This window comes from Ornithorhynchus anatinus, chromosome 3 (genome assembly GCF_004115215.2).
Source record: "Ornithorhynchus anatinus isolate Pmale09 chromosome 3, mOrnAna1.pri.v4, whole genome shotgun sequence".
In the NCBI taxonomy this organism is placed as follows: domain Eukaryota; kingdom Metazoa; phylum Chordata; class Mammalia; order Monotremata; family Ornithorhynchidae; genus Ornithorhynchus; species Ornithorhynchus anatinus.
In genome coordinates this window covers 123,887,228-123,903,827 of record NC_041730.1, presented here as the reverse complement: position 1 = coordinate 123,903,827, position 16,600 = coordinate 123,887,228, and the positions used below count along the sequence as shown (strand labels likewise).

Below are 16,600 nucleotides of genomic sequence, written 5' to 3'. Positions count from 1 at the left end.
CCCTCATCTGTAAAATGGGGATTAAGACTGTGAGCCCCACGTGGGACAACCTGATTCCCCTGTGTCTACCCCAGCGCTTAGAACAGTGCTCTGCACATAGTAAGCGCTTAACAAATACCAACATTATTATTATTATTATTATTAGAGAAATGTGACAAATGGGGAGCTTGCTTGTTTGTTTTCTTCTCTTCTGGTATTTTTTATGGTGTTGGCTAAGCCCTTACTGTGTGTCGGGCACTGTATTCAGCGCTGGGGTAGATAGAAGCTAATCACGTTGGATACAGTCTATGTCCCACATGGGCTCACAGTTATAAGCGTCATTTTACAGATGAGGGAACTGAGGCACAGACAAGGTAAGTGATTTGCCCAAAATGACACGGCAGACAAGTGGCTGAATGAGGATTAGAACCCAGGTCGTTCTGACTCCCCAGACCAGGCTGCTACGTGAAGGCTGCGTAGTACAGCATGTGGATGGTAGCATCTAAGATGTACTAAGCGTTTAGTACAGCGCTCTGCACGTAGTAAGTACTCAATAAATACAACTGAATGAATGAATCTCCCCTTCTCCCTTCTCCTCCTTCCTCTGCTCCCCAGCAGAGTGACCCAGCCCACTCCCGGACCCCGGCCTGACTTGTGTGACAGGGTTCAGCCGTGAGTTTTTTCTGCACTGGGAAAATCAGACCTTTGCACCGTCACATACGTAACGATTTGATGCATACGCCGGGGATTTTCAACTCTTTTTTCTACTCCTGGGTTCTACCTTCCAGCCAGACCCTTCCTCCACACCAAACAATCTACCCCTCCACCGACCCAAAGAAATACCAAGACGAGTAGATCTTCTTGGTGGAGTACAGAGTAGGAACAACAGTGATGGGAGCTTGGTGACATAGGAAGCAGTCCTTGAATTTCTCAATTCCCAGAGCCCAAAGTAATAATAATAATAATAATGGTTGTATTTAGTAAGCGCTTTCTATCTGCAAAGCACTGTCCTAAGCTCTTGGCTAGGTACGGGAGAATAAGGGAGGACACAGGGCACTCTTTTCATCTGCTCCAGCCGTGGCGCTTCTTGCCGACCCCGGAAATTCCTAATTTCGGACCTCCTCGTCAACCATTATGGCCGTTCCCTTCGGATTTTGTAGGTCCCCATTATTGACAACCTCCGGTTGCACTGCGTGACCAGTTATCCAAAAACCAAGCCGGATTAAACTCCTCAGTGCTTTTTGCTCGGCGCGCTGCTCTGATGAGGCGTCTGATGGTTCTCATTCGCCCCCATGAGTGACCGACGTACTGTTCTTTTGGTGCTGTATTGTCGAGGGATGGGAGTTGTAGAATACGGGAAACTCTCTTCTTTTTCACGACTCTCTTTGTTCTTCAGCTAGACCCAAACCTGCCGCTTTTTGCCGTGGCGACCGCAGGTGTTAACGCGAAACTTTGTACAGTAAGTTAGTGAGCTGCAGGGTTACCGTGTCAGTGGAGTGTGAAAGAGACTGAGCCGCGGGCTGTTTCCTGGCCTCCGGAGCGTGAAATCAGTCAGTGCCGACGCGTGGCCACTGCGGCTAGTGGAGTGTAAAATAAGTTGGGGGCATGAGTTGTGTTATGCTGTGAGATAAACCTCTTCATGCCACAGCTCGTTTACTCGTGCGCTCGGGGCTGCCGAGATCCCCCTGGAGACGGGTAGTGGCCCTTATCTTTCTCCGTCTGCTCGCTCGGCTTTTTCCCGAAATGACTCCTCCGGTTGTGCGAGCCACGCAGGAAGGCTAAAGCTACCAAAGTCCATTCGAGGCAGGCTTTAAAACGCTCGTCCTCTTGGCTTCCGGGGACGGGCCGCAGCCGGTATTTGCTGAGCCGTCTCTCCCTTTTGTGGACCATTTGCAGTGGAAGGGCTCTCGCCTTCGGGCTGCAAAAACAGTAAAGCCAGGGGCATTTGCGTCGGTCACTGTTTCCACGTTTACTCTGCTGTTTTGGGGTGGGGAAACGGGCCAGAGTAACGACGTTTTCGCAGACCCAAGGTGGTCAGATAGGAGGAGGCACAGAGCGGAGGAGCCATGTGGGCGAAGGAAAGGAGGAAGCTCATCGTCTGACATCCAGTCAAGTGTCCTCACCATATGGCTCTGAGGGTGAGGCAAGGTGAATGGGATAGTTTCGGAGACAACTGCAAATTATGATTGTGAGGACTCTTAAATTTTGAAGGTTACCGGGAATGGGCATGCCACTGAATGCTCCAGTTCTTATTTTCTTTTCCCCGCCAAGCGTGCCGTGCTGTTGCCGTGATCGAGGGACCCATCAAGGACTCCCTCTCTTGGGATGCAAAGCGTTTGGGCGCCGGCTGGGTCTTTATTGAAGCTTGGCATGAAGAACAAGTCGGAGGGTTTGAAAAAGCAGTTAATTATAGCTTCTCAAGCTGGCACTCAGGCCTGTCCTACTCCTTTCATTCAGAGAGCATGTGTACCCGGTGGGCATGGAGCAGTAAACGGTTGCCGTAGTTCGTCCTGGCTGGGGACTGCGTAAGATGTTTTAAAACAGGGGCACAGGTAGAAAGCGGTTTGAGGATATGATATTTTTCCAAGCGCTTAGTGTGCACGATAAATGCTCAGTAAATACAATCGATTGGAAGTTCTGTACACTGCTGATCGACTGACCTGTTTTTAGGCCCTTCCAAATCATTACTATTATTGTAAGTGCTTACTAGTTATGTGCCACACACTGTACCAAGCACTAATAGCTGAAAGAGAATCAAGGTGGTCAAAATTCCTGTCTCTCAAGAAGCTAACAACCTAAAAGATTGGGAGAGGTGGTGTAATCTAAAAAGGAACAATCGAACGCGATCTTCCCCACCTTCAAAGCCCTAATAATTAATAAAAAATTAACTGTGATATTTAAGTGGTTTCTGCGTGCCAGGCACGTACTAGGAGCTGGGGAAGATACAAGTTAATTAGGTCGGACCGGGGCCTTATCCCCCATAGGTCTCACGATCTAGAGGAGACGCAGAAGAAGTATTTAATCTCCATTTTTCAGATGAGGAAACTGAGGCCTAGAGAAGTTAGGTGACTTGTCCGAGGTCACTCGGCTGGCAGGTAATAATAATAATGGTGGTATTTGTTAAGCGCTTACCTTGTGCAAAGCACTGTTCTAAATGCCGGGGGGATACAAGGTGATCAGGTTGTTCCACGTGGGGCTCACAGTTTTAATCCCCATTTTACAGATGAGGTAACTGAGGCACAGAGGAGTTAAGTGACTTGCCTAAAGTCACACAGCTGGAAAACGGCGGAGCCTGGAGTAGAACCCGTGACCTCTGACTCCCAAGACCGGGCTCTTTCCCCTGAGCCACGCCGTAGAGCAGGATGAGAACCCAGGTCCTCTGACCCCCCCCCCCCCCAAGGCCTTTGCTCTCTCCACTGGGCCACACTGCTTCTTTAATCCAAATCCACAGGAAGGGGTTCCACGGAAACCTCTGGAGAACCTGGCAGCAGTGGCCGGACGCCGGGTAAGCGGGCACAGCAGAATGTGGAAAGCCCCAACGCCATCGGCCTTGCTCCGTTTTTGAGCCCAGATTGCTTGTGCTTCAACTCTCTCTTCAGGAAATTGAGACTAACCTTGGTTCATCCATCCAATCTATGGTATTTATAATAATAATAACAGTGTTGGTATTTGTTAAGCGCTTACTGTGTGCAGAGCACTGTTCCAGGCGCTGGGGGAGATACAGGGTCATCAGGTTGTCCCACGTGAAGCTCCCAGTCTTCATCTCCATTTTACAGAGGAGGGCACTGAGGCCCAGAGAAGTGAAGTGACTTGCCCACAGTCACACAGCTGCCAAGTGGCAGAGCGGGGATTCGAACCCATGACCTCTATTTATAAATATTGTGGGCGGAGCAATGTATTAAATGATTGGGAAAATACAGTAGAGTTAGTTCACATGATCCCTATCCCTAAGGAGCTTATGGTCCAGTAACCGAGACAGACACTTAAGTAATTTACAGGTAGGAAGAAGAAATGGGTATTTATTATGAATTAGTGCTCAAGTAGTAAAGTGTCTAAGTCAGTTGGTAGAGAAGTGCGTGGGTAGCCGTGAGTCTCCAAGTGTGTCGAATATTTGAATTTGTGCCTAAATAGTAGGGTCCTGTCTTACGCCGTCGAGTCGTATCCGACCCATAGCGACACCACGGACACATCTCTCCCAGAACTCCCCACCTCCGTCTGCAATCGCCCCGGTAGTGTATCCGTAGAGTTTTCTTGTTAAAAATGCGCAAGTGTTTTACCACTAGAGAAGCAGCGTGGCTCAGTGGAAAGAGCCCGGGCTTGGGAGTCACAGGTCATGGGTTCGAATCCCGGCTCTGCCACTTTCATTCATTCAGTAGTATTTATTGAGCGCTTACTATGTGCAGAGCACTCTACTAAGCGCTTGGAATGTACAAGCCGGCAACAGAGAGAGACGGTCCCTGCCCTTTGACGGGCTTACGGTCTGATCGGGGGAGACGGGCAGACAAGCACAATGGCAACAAATAGAGTCAAGTGGGCAAGTGACTTCACTTTGCTGTGCCTCAGTCACCTCATCTGTAAAATGGGGATTAAGACTGTGAGCCTCACGTGGGACAACCTGATGACCCTGTATCTACTCCAGCACTTAGAGCAGTGCTCTGCACTTAGTAAGCACTAAACAAATACCAACATTATTATTATTACTTACCACTGTCTCCTTCCACGCAGTAAACCTGAGACTCTCCCGTGCCGCCGCTGCCCAGGACAGCGGAGTTTTGACGTGTAGCAGATGGCCTTCTACTCTCTAGCCCCTGCGCAAACTAGGAATGGAACGAGCAGTCCTCTGCTTGACTCTCCCTCCCGTAGTGGAGACTGGTAGAGTACTGGAAACTCTCCAGGTGTGACCCTGAGAGGCGTAAATAGTAAGGTATCTAAGTCGATTTGTACAGAAGTATATGGGTGGTTGTGAGTCTGCCAGTGTGTTGAATTGATTCTAGGGGCCCCGTTGGCAGTTTAGGTTATTTTGTCGTGAACCGGAGTTGGAAATGACGGATCTATCGGACTGCTGGGTCTGATGAACAGCAGTCCAATCCTTTGTGAATGCTTGTTGAAACCAGCATTTACTAGCCACAGAGCACCATTTTAAGTATGCCGGAGCATGCAATAGAAGGGAAAGAATCAATCCTTACTTTTGATTGCGTACAGTCTACGGTTACCGTTCTCTTCTCCACTCACCTCCTCAGGAGATTCACAGAGACGGTACCAAATACGCGGAATCTGTTTTCTTTACTCACCCAGCTGAAGTTGTTACTTGCCCTGAGTGAGTTCAGAAGCATGAATAGATGAAAAGAATCGAGGGAGGTAGGTTGAAGGGAAGCTGGGAGCGTCGATTCACGCACCAAGTAGAGCGTATTGGTATGAGATATTAGTGTTTTCGTGCTCTGCCTTCTAGTTGCCTCTTCTGATTAGTTGGGTGCCCGTGTCTTTGATTTCCATAGCAACTGTAGCCCTCGTTGATGCCACTCTATCAAGGAAGGTCTAGATCCACCGTCCTACACGTTCCCCCTGATACTTGGTTCAATCTCTCCAGCCAGAAAGCCCGTGCGCTAAATGGTGCTGCGAGTCATTAATGGGCACGGGAGTGGGAGGAATAATAATAATAATAATAATGTTGGTATTTGTTAAGCGCTTACTATGTGCCGAGCACTGTTCTAAGCGCTGGGGTAGACATAGGGGAATCAGGTTGTCCCACGTGGGGCTCACAGTCTTAATCCCCATTTTACAGATGAGGGAACTGAGGCACAGAGAAGTGAAGTGACTTGCCCACAGTCACACAGCCGACAAGTGGCAGAGCTGGGATTCGAACTCATGAACCCTGACTCCAAAGCCCACGCTCTTTCCACTGAGCCACGCTGCTTCTCGGAGATGTGGAAGTTGGATGGTGTCAGTGGGATCCACAAAAGGTGCTAGGAAGAAGGAAGAAGGATAGACAGTGAAGCCCAAGGTGGCTAGTAAGGGTTACAGGGCTTGGGTTACAGGGCTCCAGCCCAGCATTGGCACTATAGGTAGTCATCTTTGCGTATAAATCCTCGATGTAAAAAACACAGGGCCAAGGCTCAGCCACACTTGTGATTTTATTAGATTTTAGAAGTATGATTTCTGTTCTTTGCTATGGTTTCCCTGTTCTCATTCATTCATTCGGTCGTATTTATTGAGCACTTACTATGTGCAGATCATTCATTCATTTATTCAATAGTATTTATTGAGCGCTTACTATGTGCAGAGCACTGTACTAAGCGCTTGGAATGTACAAATCGGTAACAGATGAGACGGTCCCTGCCCTTTGACAGGCTTACAGTCTAATCGGGGGAGGCGGACAGACGAGAACAATAGCAGTAAATAGAATCGAGGGGATGAACATCTCATTAAAACAATAGCGATAAATAGAATCAAGGTGATAGACATCTCATTAACAAAATAAATAGGGTAATGAAAATATATACAGTTGAGCGGACGAGTACAGTGCTGAGGGGAGGGGAAGGGAGAGGGGGAGGAGCAGAGGGAAAGCGGGAAAAGAGAGCTTAGCTGAGGGGAGGTGGAGAGGGGCGTAGAGGGGCAGCAGAGGGAAAAGGGGGAGCTCAGTCTGGGAAGGCCTCTTGGAAGAGGTGAGCTCTAAGTAGGATCACTGTACTAAGCACTTGGAATGTACAATTTCGCAACAGATAGAGAGAATCTCTGCCCAACAGCAGGCTCACAGTCAAAACGGTGGACAAAACGACGGGTCTGTCTTGGCCGCTTGACATGTGAAAGAACAGAGAATGAATAGAAATTAAGGCTCACGTGATTCAGAGGTTCCACTGGACCAGGAGGCCTGGGGCCCTTAAGGGTTGGGTGAGAGGGAGGCAGGCGGTGATCCAACCATGATCAACAAGAAGAGCGGGCCCTAGTGTTTTTAGAAAGTGAGAAGCGATGGCGTCCGAAGCGCCGGTGCAGAGGGCAGATTTTGGAAGCAGTGGGAGATCTCCAAGAGGGGGCCGGAAAGATGAGTGGTTGTGGGAATTGAGGGGGCTGCGGAGGTGAGGTGGAGGGGGTTTTTTTGGGGGGGGGGGAGGGTCCCTCACCGGATGACTTTGAAGTAGTTGGAAAGGTCACCAGGTTGGCGAGAGTTGGGGGGAGTTGGGGCACTGGTTGTGTCAGGCAGGAATCCTTGTAATAATAATTACGGTATCTGTTAAGCGCTTATTATGCGCCGAGCACTGTTCTAAGCGCTGGGGTAGATACAGGGTGGTCAGATTGTCCCACATGGGGCTCACATGTTTTAATCCCCATTCTTACAGATGAGGTAACTGAGGCCCAGAGAAGTGAAGTGACTTGCCCAAGGTCACGCAGCAGACAAGTGGCGGAGTCGGGATTAGAAGCCACGACCCCCGACTCCCAAGCCCGTGCTCTTTCCACCAAGCCTCGCTGCTTCTCTAGAGCCCCGGAGTTGTGACCCTTCAGAGTCGGTGAAAGAGGCCGGAGAAGGAGCCGGCAGCAAAACGGAACTGAGAAGGGGATGACTGCCGGTGGGCTTGGATGTCCGCAGGTCTCCAGATAGAAGACGCCCGGGTCTTAGATGAAAAGAAACGAGAGGGAGAAGTTTATATCAGCCGTCCTTTGTTGCTGCAGACCCCCCATAAGTGTTTTGGAGTAAGACAGGCCAGCCTCTAAAGTATTTCTAGGCTTAAAAGGAGAATTCATTCGAACTAGCGTGACTTTCCTTTTGTTCTGATCCGTCCCTTTTAGTTTTATTGAATGTCGATCCAGATCTACCGTTAGAAATTCCACATCACCTATGCACTTGGGCGCTAACATCCTAGCACTTAGGAGCATATATTTTTGCTCTGTTAATCGATCGATCAATTGTATTTATTTAGCACTTACCGTGTGCAGAGCACTGTACTAAGGGTTTGAGAGAGTACAACGTAACAGTGTAACACACACATTCCCTGCCAACAGTGAGCTTACAGTCTGTTACTTCCTGCAGTCAGATTTATTTTGGAGTCTTGTCTCCCTTGCTAGATTATAAGGTAACAATACTAATTAATAAACGTGGTATTCGTTAAGTACTTACTATGTGCTAGGCACTGTTCTGATCGCTGGGGTGGCTACAAGCCAATCGGGTTGGACACAGTCCCTGTCCCTCATGGGGCTCACATTCTTAATCCCCATTTTACAGATGAGGTAACTGAGGCCCAGAGAAGTGAAGCGACTTGCCCAAGGTCACACAGTTGACAAGTGGCAGAGCCGGGACCAGAACCCAGGTCCTTCTGACTCCCAGGCCCGTGCTCTATCCACTAGGCAACACTGCTTCTCCAGGATCCTCAAGGACAGGGATCGTGTTTCCTAATTCCCTTGTATTCTCCAAAACCTCCTAAGGCAGTGCTCTGCACACAGCAGGCCCTCAATAAGTACCATTGTTCGATTGAGAGATTGATAGGAATTTGGGGGCCAAGTGTGTGCACCCATCTACTCGGCCAGGTCCTCAGTTAATATTAATAATTACAACAGTACTATTTGTTAAGCATCTACTATGCCAAGCACTGGGGTAGATACAAGGTTATCAGGTCGTCCCCCCACCTGTCAGCTGTGTGACCGTGGGCAAGTCACTTCACTTCTCTGGGCCTCAGTGACCTCATCTGTAAAATGGGGATGAAGACCGTGAGTCTCACATGGGACAACCTGATGACCCCCGTATCTCCCCCAGCGCTTAGAACAGTGCTCGGGACATAGTAAGCGCTTAACAAACACCATCGTTATTATTATTATTAATAATCCCCATTTTCCAGATGAGGTCACTGAGGCACAGAGAAGTGAAGTGACTTGCCCAAAGTCACACAGCTGACAAGTGGCGAAGCTGGGATTAGAACCCACGACCTCTGACTCCCAAGCCCGTGCACTTTCCATTAAGCCACGCTGCTTCTCTAGCCACGCCGGACAGGATGGGCAAGTGAAAGTCCCTAGGTACTTACTGGTACTTAGCCACCTACAGCGACAACCAGGCTTGTATTTAATTAGATTGGCGGAACACTGTACTAAGCGCATGGGAAAGTAATAATAATAATAATGTTGGTATTTGTTAAGCGCTTACTATGTGCAGACCACTGTTCTAAGCGCCGGGGTAGACCCAAGGGAATCAGGTTGTCCCACGTGGGGCTCACGGTCTTAATCCCCATTTTACAGATGAGGGAACTGAAGCACAGAGAAGTTAAGGGACTCGCCCAAGGTCACACAGCCGACAAGTGGCAGAGCCGGGATTCGAACCCATGCCCTCCGACTCCAAAGCCCGTGCTCTTTCCGCTGAGCCACGTCGCGTCTCTAACACTGTACTAGGCTCGTGGGAAAGTACAGTAAAACAGAACTGGTAGACGTGTTCCCTGTCCACAAAGAGTTGTACAGTTTAGAGGGGAGACAGACATCAAAATAAATTATGGATCTGTACTTAAGTGCTGTCTGACTGAGGGCGGGTTGGCTGTCGAGTGCTTAAAGCAGCGCGGCTCAGTGGAAAGGACCCGGGCTTGGGAGTCAGAGGTCATGGGTTCGAATCCCGGCTCTGCCACTTGTCAGCTCTGTGACTGTGGGCAAGTCACTTCACTTCTCTGTGCCTCAGTTCCCTCATCTGTCAAATGGGGATTAAGACGGTGAGCCTCCCGTGGGACAACCCGATTCCCCTGTATCTACCCCAGCGCTTAAAACAGTGCTCTGCACATAGCGCGTAACAGATACCAACATTATTATTATTATTACAAATCTAAGTGCACGGACGACACAGAAAGGAGAGGGAAAAGGGGTAACGAGGGGGCTTACTTGGGGAAGGCCTCATGGAGGAGATGTGATTTTAATAAGGCTTTGAAGGTGGGGGTGAGTGTGTAGGATTTGAAAGGGGAGGGAGTTCCAGGCCAGAGGCAGGACACGGCTGAGCCGTCAGCAGTGAGGAAAACGTGACTGAGGCACAGTAAGTAGGTTTGACTACCATCTCTACACAGATGACACGCAGATCTCCATCTCCGCCCCCGTCCTCTCCCCCTCCCTTCGGGCTCGCGTCTCCTCCCGCCTCCGGGACGTCTCCGCCCGGATGTCGGCCCGCCACCTAAAACTCAACGTGAGCGAGACCGAGCTCCTCATCTTCCCTCCCGAACCCGGTCCTCTCCCGGACTTCCCTATCACCGTGGATGGCACGACCGTCCTTCCCGTCTCTCGGGCCCGCGATCTCGGTGTCATCCTTGACTCGTCTCTCTCGTTCACCCCGCGCGTCCTATCCGTTACCGAGACCTGCCGGTCTCACTTTTACGATATCGCCAAGATCCGCCCTTTCCTCTCCACCCAGACGGCTACCTTACCGCTACGGGCTCTCGTCATATCCCGGCTAGACTACCGTGTCAGCCTTCTCCCTGATCTCACTTCCTCCTCTCTCGCCCCGCTCCGGTCTATTCTTCACTCCGCTGCCCGGCTCATCTTCCCGCAGAAACGATCTGGGCATGTCACTCCCCTTCTTAAACAACCCCAGTGGTTGCCTGTCGACCTCCGCTCCAAACAAAAACTCCTCACTCTAGGCTTCGAGGCTCTCCGTCACCTCACCCCTTCCTACCTCTCCTCCCTTCTCTCTTTCTACCGCCCACCCCGCACGCTCCGCTCCTCCGCCGCCCGCCTCCTCGCCGTCCCCCGGTCTCGCCCGTCCCGCCGTCGACCCCCGGGCCGCGTCCTCCCGCGGTCCCGGAACGCCCTCCCTCCTCACCTCCGCCAAACCGACTCTCTTCCCCTCTTCAAAACCCTACTTAAAACTCACCTCTTCCAAGAGGCCTTCCCAGACTGAGCCCCCCTTCTCCCTCTACTCCCTCTACCGCCCCCCCTTCACCTCTCCGCAGCTTAACCCTCTTTTCCCCCCATTTCCCTCTACTCTTCCCCCTCTCCCCGCCCCCTCAGCACTGTACTCATCTGCTCAACTGTATATATTTTCATCACCCTATTTATTTTGCTAATGAGATGTACATCGCCTCGATTCTATTTAGTCGCCATTGTTTTTAAGAGATGTTCTTCCCCTCGTCTCTATTTATCGCCATCGTTCTCGTCTGTCCGTCTCCCCCGATTAGACCGTGAGCCCGTCAGACGACAGGGACTGTCTCTATCTGTTGCCGACTTGTTCATTCCAAGCGCTTAGTACAGTGCTCTGCACGTAGTAAGCGCTCAGTAAATACTAATAAATGAATGAATGAAAGTTGGTGTTAGAGGAACCAAGTGGACACGCCGGATTTTAATCACGGAGGTTTGGTAGGAGGGGACAGGGTGATTTTTATCTAGCTGGTTGGTAAGGAAGTTGACTGGGACAGTGACAGGTTCCTTTCCAAGTCCCGGTCGGAGCTGTCGAACCTAGTTGCTCCCTCCCTCGCCTCACTCGCCTCACCCTGGGATTTGAATCCGTAGGTCCTGATGGGTCAGCATTCTGAAGACGAGTCTGACATTTTCAGTCCGACGCACGGCCGTAGCACGGGGCTAAGCCAAGGTGGTGGTGTGTTTGTTTGTTTTTTTCCAGGGGTTTTTTATGTCCCGAGCAACTTAACCTAATTGTCTGTGTGACTTAATATTCCTGGGCTCCTGACCGCTGAAATATGGCTCGGATCGATGGCGGTTTGGAGAAAGTCGAGGAGGGGCTATCCATCATGCCGAGGCTCCGCAGAAGCTGGCCGATAATGCTGCTTTCGCCAAGCAGCCATCTGTCCGTCTATCCATCAGCGGGATGAAATGAGATTTAGCGGAACAGGCGGGAGTAACTCCGAGACACTTTCTAACCAACAGTTGCAGCCGCGGCTGAGGTCTGACCGCGAAGTGCAACGCTGGTGTTGGGCAGGATGTGTAATCTCCTTCCCGTCACTGCTATCCCGGGGTGCCGTGTAATTCGAGGCCGGGAGAACGGCGCCGACGCCCGAGGCGGACTTTGATTGGCGACTCGGTGAACCGTGGGGGTTGAGAGAGCAGTTTCGGACTCGCGGTCCCGTCCTCCGTTTTGCCAGGTCCAAGGAAGCCTTTGAAGTGGTGTTTTGTTTCGGTTTTTAATCCCGGAGGACAGGTCAGAATTAGAGCTACTGTTCTGTCCGGCCACGTCCCCGGGAATCTCCGTAGAGCGCTCGATCTGTACCGGTAGCTCCCGAGGTGTGTGGTCACCAACCTCCCGGGCTCCGACGGTAGACGGGCACCTCCCCTCGCCGGGGCCAGCCTCCTTGGACCGTTTGCTCACGCGGGGGCCCCGGCCCCATTTCGCGGCTCTGGGCCTGCCCTTTGTTCCGACGGCTCCGTTTTCATTTCGGAGAGAGGCTGGGGGGCGGAGGGGGCGGCTTTGAAAGGAGCCTAATGTACCGGAGATGCCTCGGAAATGAGAGCCTTGGACGAATTCCTGGCCCTATTGATCCACCGGCAGTTTATGCATCCTGACATTCATAATCTCAGTAGGCTGCTGATGTTCCTGATTAATGGGCCCAGGGGCTGTCCATCCGTCACTTCACATTAATTACCGAAGAGGTGTTTTTCCAGTGATTTACCTGACAGCGGGCTGTGATGAATACCCCTAAACAGAGTGGGCAGTGATTAATCACGGGGCCACGCCCCTCCCCCACTCTCCTTTCCCCCCGTAACCACAGGCCAGCATTGGGTTCTGACCAAGGAGCACCTACCCCCCACCCTGGCCATCCATCTCCATAAACGTTTGCGGATGCATATTTATCGGGGCATGGGACCTGGCAGATAGCATTCTGGCGCTTGGGCCAAAGATTATAAAAAATAAATCATCCCATCAGAAAGGGGCACCGGGCAAGATTGCATGGGGCAAGGAGCAATCTGGCAGCTCTTGGAGAAATCTGAGAAGCCCATAACCATCGCCCTCTAAAAACAACTTGCGAAAAACCGACCGGGAACCCGAGGTGCGCTGGCGGAGGAAGGGGACCAGGGATCAGGATTCCTGGGTTCTGCCGTGGGCTCTGTGGTCTTAGGCAGGTCACTTGAACGTTTTCTTGCTCGGCTTCCTGGTCTGCAGAATGAAGCTGTGCACTGCTTCCTCTCAGAATTGGTGGCCTAGCCAACGAGAGTTTTCTTGGCCTCCTCAAGTGAAAGAGGCTGAAGAAGTTCAGACGCTCAGCGTGGGTATGGGGTAGGCGCCGGTGAAGAAGATAACGGGCTTGACAGTCTTCGGGGGCTCAGTTCTCGAGTCCTTAGGCAAAGCTTAATAAGTCGATGGAAGTTCTAAACAGTGACTGCAGTATCAGAGTAGGGGAGATTGGGGCCTCGGGCATTAATAAGAAAATTGATTCCCTGGCTTGCCGATGTAACTTCATTAAGACGGCACTAATTACTCTCTGGCCTCCATTCCAGCAAGTCCCTAAGCTGAGAATCAGCCACTAAAGGGTCAGTGCAACTTCTGACGGACGGGGGTTTTCTTTTGGGTTCCGTGAAAGGATTTCCCACTTGCCCCAAATTTTAGACCACGCCGACCCACCTTTCCTGGTAAAAATTCCATTAAAGCTTGACCCTTTCCCTCAGAACAGTAGGGCTCCCCAGTCTGGGTTTCTCAGCTACTGCCAAGCTCCAGGCTGGTGTCTCCTCCTGGAGTGTCTCTGAATGGAAAACCACTGATCCATTTTAACCATCGTTCTTTGAAGTATTTGAACCCTGTCTTTGTGCCAAGCACTGTATGAGACAGAAAGGGAACTTAGAAAAGAGGAGGAAAACCAGGTCACTGCCGTGAAAGAGCTTCCGATCTCCCGGCCATTCTCCCCAAACCGTCGACCAAAACAATATCAAGCACTACCGGAGTTGAGTGTTGAGGAGGCAGAAGTCTTCAGAAAAGTGCGTCTGCCGGATGGCATTTTCCTGAGATGAGCTTTCTCCTTGGAGCTGGAGTGATACTCGCTCATTTCAGGTTTTTCCTGGACTGCATCTGTCTCCTCAGAGGGTCCTTTCTCCAGTGGATCTCTGCAAAATCAGGGTCTTTCCGACTAATCTGAATAAGCCCCACCTTTAAATGGCTGGTTTGGCCATTGATCTTTCTGTAAGTGCAAGATTTAATTTGCATGGCCAGACACCCGTAAGTCAGAAAATGGAAAGCGGTGGTTTAATGCACATTAGTGCTTCTCCTTTGTATGTTTCAAAGCAAGCGGAAATTAAAAGGTCATGAATTTGTTCTTAAATCCAGGATAACATGGTATTTCTCCAAGCCTCACAGAATGCATATTTTCCATTAAGATGAGTCAGACTAAGTGGTTCCCAATCTGTGAAATGGACAGAGCTGGAAACTTCGGGTTGCCGGGAAGCCGTTAGCAGCAAGAACATTTAGAGGTGACAGATTTATGAACAGGTCTTGGTGGTGTTAGCCCAGTGTACTGCACTTCCAGTTCCTTAATCTTAGATGTACAAAATTCTACCAGAGATAGCGATGGCGGTCGGTGGTGGAAGCACCCATGTCCGTTCCCCGAGAGAGAGGATCCGAGGTGCTTCCAGCTCTGGGCAGGAGGTGTAGGCCTTCTCCTTGCCGCTGTCTGTCACCTCCCCGGGGAGGCCACCCTCTACGGGAGCAGAATCCCAGCTCAGGGATATGTGGGGACTGATTTGGGAAGGGAAGAGGTGTGATTGCAGAGCTTGTCTCTCTTCTGGTCACCACAGACATGGATATCCCACTCCTCCGTAGGAGCAAGAACAGCACACTCACTGGTACGTCCCCTTTTCCCACCCTAGCCAGGGTGAGGAGGAGAGACGAGCAAGTTAGTGACCGAGCGAGAGGATGCGGCGGGCGAAGGGGAGAGGTCAGAGTTTGGAAACTTTTTTTGTAGAAACGTATTACCTCCATGAAAGGTACTGAGTTCACTGCAGATGCTTTTGCAGGTCTCTGTTAGTCATTCTCTCTCCCTCCCGTTGTGTGTATATATATATATATTTGCTATATATATATATATGGCAAATGTCCCAGCCCAGGTCTCTCTCTGTTTGAAGAGCTAAGCCTGAGCAGAAGGGTTGGAAAAAAATTCCCATGCAATGACATGACATCTAGCATGCAGAAAAACCTAGTTGCCAAGTGCAGAGGGCAAGCAACTGTAGTGGAGAACATGGAGAGTACCCAACGCAAGGGAAAGGGAACTCAACAGAGCTCTCTCCCAGAGACACGTGTCCCGCTCACCACTCCCTACAACTCCCATGCTCCTGGACACAACCCCCCAAAGCCCATCGAAGCCACTGCCTTGCTGAACATTCTCTTGCAACTCATCTCAGAACCTGGTTTAATTACCGTTCTGATGAGAAGCAGCCTGGCGTAGTGGGTAGAGCACAGGCCTGGGAGTCAGAAGGTCGCGGGTTCTCATCTCGTCTCCGCCACTTGTCTGCTATGTGACCTTTGTCAATTTACCTCACTTCTCTGGGCCTAAATTACCTCAAATGGGGATTGAGATTGTGAGCCCCACGTGGGACGGGGACCGTGTCCAGTCCGATATGCTTCGTCAATCCCAGTACTTAGTACAGTGCCCGGCAAATAATAAGTGCTTGGCAAATACTGTAATTATCATTATTATTATTGGTCACCTTAGCCCAGTCCTAGGTCTCTCGTGGCCAAGAAATCCCTCGGCTGGCTCTGGGGCCGACTTCCGATCCATTAAGAAAACGCTCGACCGGTCCTGTTGGAAGTGAACTTCCAGGGGAACTTTGAAACCAGTTCAACCCTCTAAAATTCCTCCAGACTGAAGAGTTACTTAGGGATCTTTCAGAGAATACAGTTCTTCCCAGGATACTCCAACCTGGGCCCGGTCCCTTCAAACTGGAACAGGTTGAGACTGGACTGATCTGGCCTCTTGAGGCCTGGAGATGAGGCACTGTTCACCTGGGATTCCCTGCTGTCGGCTCAAGCCCTCCCTTAAAACCCATAATACAGCCGAATTGTACATTCCAAGCGCTTAGTACAGTGCTCTGCACATAGTAAGCGCTCAATAAATACTATTGAATGAATGAATGAACCTCACTGGACATTCCTAGCTTGAGGAAGCATATGCTTCCAACTCTATCCCTCCCCTCCCCAGCATCCCATTCCTAACCCTTCACCTTGACATACTCCCCACTTTATAATCCCCCACTGCCACTTGGGCTCTTCTGTGCCACCTACACAATTGAATTTTCATTTGAATTAGAGAAGGAATCGTTTATTGAAATGTTTGTCTCCCCTCCTAGACTTAAAGTCTTTGTGGGATAGAAATCAAATCTTCTAAGTTTTTGTAGTCTCCCAATCACTTAGTACAATGCTCTCCCCACAGAAGGTGTTCAGTAAATGCTCTAGAATGCCCTTTGCTTCCCGAGAAAGACTCCCCTCATCCCCGACCGCGCATTTTCCCTCTGTGGGACATCCTCCGAGGCCTCTCGGGAGGGTAGCACTTCAATTTATATCTGCTGCCTTTTCATTTCGTAGAGGAGCAGCGTAGCTCAGTGGAAGGAGCCCGGGCTTGGGAGTTAGAGGTCACGGGTTCGAATCCTGGCTCTGCCACTCGTCAGCTGTGTGACTGTGGGCAGGTTACTCTGTGCCTCAGTTCCCTCATCGGTAAAATGGGGATTAAGACTGGGTGCC

At 50.6% G+C, this 16,600-nt stretch overlaps 1 protein-coding gene across 2 annotated transcripts in view; it reads left to right on the top strand.

The window, feature by feature from the left end:
* The window catches only part of R3HCC1L (R3H domain and coiled-coil containing 1 like), a 94,109-nt gene that overhangs the window by 19,652 nt on the left and 57,857 nt on the right, over positions 1–16,600 (top strand). The gene's annotated exons all lie outside the window — the stretch shown is intronic.